Genomic DNA, 4504 nt, shown 5'->3' with positions numbered 1-4504 from the left:
CAATCAATGAATATGTGTGCAAAATACAGAATATAAACAGAAACTTTCCTGCACTCAGCCTGCAGGGCTTTGGGAGGAGCTGCCCCCCATGCATCCAGCTGAATAAAGAATGCTGCTTCTTAATGCTACATTGGTGTTAAGGAGTTTTCTATTTTACTGAATTTTGGGTAACCCTCCCACTGGCAAGGAAAGCTCTGTCTGCTGCTGTTCACAAACAGAGAAGGGCTGGTGGCAGATGTGGGGCTCAGAGGCAGCCTGGGGCACAGTGATCATGAAATAATCAAGTGTTCAATGTTCTGTGAAAGAAGGAGGGACAGCAACAAAACTTCTGCACAGGAATTAGGAAGAGCAGACTTTGATCTATTTAGGATGCTGATGTGTGGAGTACTAAATTTGGTACTGATTTTTTTAGGGGACACAGGCCTTAAAAACCAAGGGATCCAGGAAGGATGGACACATTTCAAGAAAGTAATCTTAAGGGGGAAGGAGCAGCCTGTCCCAGTGTGGCAAAAGATGAGCTAGTGAGGAAAATTACTGGCCTGGCTGCCCATGGAGCTTTTGTGCAAACTCAGGGGGAAAAAGAGAGTGCATCAACTTTGGACAGAAGGTCAGGCAACTTAAGAAATGTTTAAGGATCTTGCTAGGTCATGCAGAAAGAAAAGCTGAGAGGTGAAAGATCAATTAGAGCTTAACCTGGCTACTTTTGTGCAAAATAGTAGTAAATGTTTCTACAAATAAATTTTTAGCAAAATATGGGATAAGGAGCACCTCTACTCTTTTTTTGACTCAGTGTAGAATATAGTAACTAAAGATAAGGAAAGGCTGAGATGTTTAATACCTTGTATGTCTCAATGTTCAATATTAGGGCAGGCTGTTCTCAGGACAAGTTCTCTCCTGAGCTGGTAGGTGGGCACAGGGAGCAGAACAGACCCTGTAATCCAGGAGGCAGCAGTTGGTGACCTGCTGAGCCACTCAGATTCTCACAGGTGTGTGGGATCAGATGGAATCCATCCTAGTGGGATGAGGGAGCTGGGGCATGAGCTCCCCAAGCTGCTCTCCATCATTTACCATCAGTGCTGGCTCAGCAGGGAGCTCCCAGAGGACTGGAGGTGCCAGTGTGAGCCCATCCCCAAGAAGGGCTGGAAGGAGGATCTGGGGAACTCCAGGCCTGTCAGCCTGACCTGGGTGCCCAGCAAGGTTATGGAACAGATCACCTTGAGTGCCATCACAGGGCACCCATGGGATGGCCAAGGGATCAGAGCCAGCCAGCGTGGATTTAGGGGTGGCAGGTCCTGCCTGGACAACCTGGTCTGCTTTTATGACCAGATGACCCACCTATGGATGCAGGAAATGCTGTGGATGTTGTGTGCCTGGACTTCAAAGCCTTTAAAACCATGAGCTACAGAATTCCCTGGAAAAGCTGCAGCCCATGGCTTGGACATGTTCACCCTTCCCAGGGTAAAGAGCTGGCTGGAGGCTGGGCCCAGAGAGTGGTGGGGATTGTGCTGCACCCAGCTGGTGTCCAGGCACTGGTGGTGTCCCCCAGGGATCTGTGCTGGGCCCAGTCCTGTTTAATATCTTCACTGATGATCTGGGTGAGGGGATCGAGTCCACCATTCACAAATTGCAGATGGCACCAAGCTGGGTGTGAGTGTGGATCTGCTGGAGGGCAGGACAAGAAGACACAGCCTTAAGCTGCACCAGGGGAGGTTCAGGCTGGGCAATAGGAAGAAGTTCTGCACAGAAAGGGTAAGTGGGAATTGGAATGGGCTGGCCAGGGGGGAGGTGGCAGAGTCACTGTCTCTCTCCAGTGGCACTTAGTGCCATGATCTGGGTGACAAGGGAGTATGAGGGTATTGGTTGGGCTTGATGATCCCAAAGGTCTTTTCCAGCCTATTTGATTCTGTCATTCTGTGATAATTGGGACGCTCTGGGGCCATTGTGACACTCAGGGCCTCATGGAACTAAGAGGACCATGGTGACACCGTGCAGGCCCACAGAACCAGGGGTCCACTGTGGTGCTCTGGGGCCAAATGGAGCCAGGGAGTGCGCCGTGACACTCGGGGTCCTCGTGGAACTACAGAGGCCATTGTGGCACTGCAGGGCCTTGTGTAACCAAGGGGTTTCACCATTTTGGCACTGCAAAATCAAGGAGACCATTGGGACACTCCACGGCCTTTCTGACACTGCGGGGGCCCAAGGAACCAAGGGGCTCCTGTGAAACTGCAGCACCAACGAGAACATTGTCACACTGTGTAGCCCCATGGAACCAAGGAGACCATTGCCATATTTGGGGCGCCATGGAACCAAGGACATCTTTGCAGATGTCACCAAACTGGGTGTGAGTGTTGATCTGCTAGAGGGTAGGAGGGCTCTGCACAGTGCCTGGGACAGGCTGGATCCAGGGCCCAAATCAAAAAGGTGGGGTTTAGGAAGACCAAGTGGTGTTTTCTGCACTTTGGCCACAACAACCCCTGCAGCGCTACAGGCTAGGGACAGAGTGACTGGAGAGCAGCCAGGCAGAAAGGGACATGCAGAGACTGATGGACAGCAGGCTGGGCATGAGGCAGCAGTGTGCCCAGGTGGGCAAGAAGGCCAATGGCTCCTGGCCTGGATGAGGAATGGTGTAGCCAGCAGGAGCAGGGCAGTGATTCTTCCCCTGTGCTCAGCACTGGTTGGGCAGTACCTCAAGTGCTGTGTCCAGTTGTGGGCCCCCTGGGGTTAGCAATTACAATAAATGTGAAGCAGAGGGTGCAAAGAAAGCAAATGTGAGGCAGAGGAAATGCTCAGGGCTGTTTGGGGGCAGCTGCCAGGCAACCCTGGCTCTGAGCAAAAGCGGCTGCAGTGGGATAGGAAACTCCCAGCTGATGGAAACAAACTTTCTGGCTGACTGCAGCGGCCAGCGCACTGGAGATAGATCAACCCCTGCTCTGCTGCTCCTTCCCGTTTGCCCGAGGGCCCTTGCAGAGCCCCAGCCATGCTGTTTGCCACCACCCGGCCCACGGCCAGCCTGGGGCTGCTCACGGAGCTTTTCTGTGCTGAGCATTGGCCTGGGTGTGTTCTTGAGAGAGCCTGGGCAAGGAGCCTGGAGCCCGCAGGCCCTGGGCTGAGGCGTCAGCGCTGCCCCAGCAGTGCCCCTGGCCTGTCCCTGCTGCAGCCCCGGCACTGCCACCCCCAGGGCTGTGCCCGGTCCCGAGAGCACTCAGGCCCTACAGCAACACCAGGGCCACCAGGGCAGCGGGGCAGGGCCACGACAGCAGCACTGGCAACACCAAGTGCTGCTGCTGCTGGGCACAGCTGCTGGGCCAGCACTGATCTGCCCCCAGCTATGCACACAGACATTGCTCCTGCAGCTCCAGAGAAGGCAACACAAAGGCATATCTGCAGAAAACTCTGCTGGGAGATCCTTTAGAGGCACCAGGGATACAGCCCCTCATTGACACAGTATGTGGCCACAGAGAAGGCAGAAAGAAACAAAATGAGAAATGGCAGAAGCCATGATATTTATCTGTGGACAATATGATGAAAGTAAAACAAAGTAAAAAACACCACAACCAAAGCCACAAAAAGTATCTAGGATGACTTTTATTACAAATTATTTGCAGAAAGGGGCCAGCATTTAAATGTTTTTAAAAGCATCCAGTCATCAGTGTCCACACTGCAGCCTTGAGCTCCTGGTTCCTCAGGCTGTAGATGAGGGGGTTCAGGGCTGGAGGCACCACTGAGTACAGAACTGACAGGGCCAGATCCAGGGATGGGGACGAGATGGAGAGGGGCTTCAGGTAGGCATATACTACTGTGCTGAGGAACAGGGAGAGCACAGCCAGGTGAGGGAGGCAGGTAGAAAAGGCTTTGTGCCGTCCCTGCTCAGAGGGGATCCTCAGCACAGCCCTGAAGATCTGCACATAGGAGAAAACAATGAACACAAAACAACCAAATACTAAGAAAATGGAAAACACAATGATTCCAAATTCCCTGATGTAGGAATTTGAGCAGGAGAGCTTGAGAATTGCGGGGATTTCACAGAAGAACTGGCCCAGGGCATTGCCATGGCACAGGGGCAAGGAAAATGTATTGGCTGTGTGCAGCAGTGAATAGAGAAAGCCACTGGCCCAGGCAGCTGCTGCCATGTGGGCACAAGCTCTTCTGCTCAAGAGGGTCCCGTAGTGCAGGGGTTTGCAGATGGACACGTAGCGGTCGTAGCACATGATGGTCAGGAGGGAAAATTCTGTTCCAAGGAAAAAGATAATCAGAAAGACCTGTGCAGCACATCCAGTGTAGGAGATGTTCCTGGTGTCCCAGAGGGAATTGTGCATGGCTTTGGGGACAATGGTGCAGATGGAGCCCAGGTCGCTGAGGGCCAGGTTGAGCAGGAAGAAGAACATGGGCGTGTGCAGGTGGTGGCCGCAGGCTACGGCGCTGATGATGAGGCTGTTGGCCAGGAGGGCAGCCAGGGAGATGCCCAGCAAGAGGCAGAAGTGCAGGAGCTGCAGCTGCCGCGTGT

Source organism: Melospiza melodia, unplaced genomic scaffold (genome assembly GCF_035770615.1).
Source record: "Melospiza melodia melodia isolate bMelMel2 unplaced genomic scaffold, bMelMel2.pri scaffold_18, whole genome shotgun sequence".
Taxonomy (NCBI): domain Eukaryota; kingdom Metazoa; phylum Chordata; class Aves; order Passeriformes; family Passerellidae; genus Melospiza; species Melospiza melodia.
Note: the sequence above shows the minus strand (reverse complement) of the source record.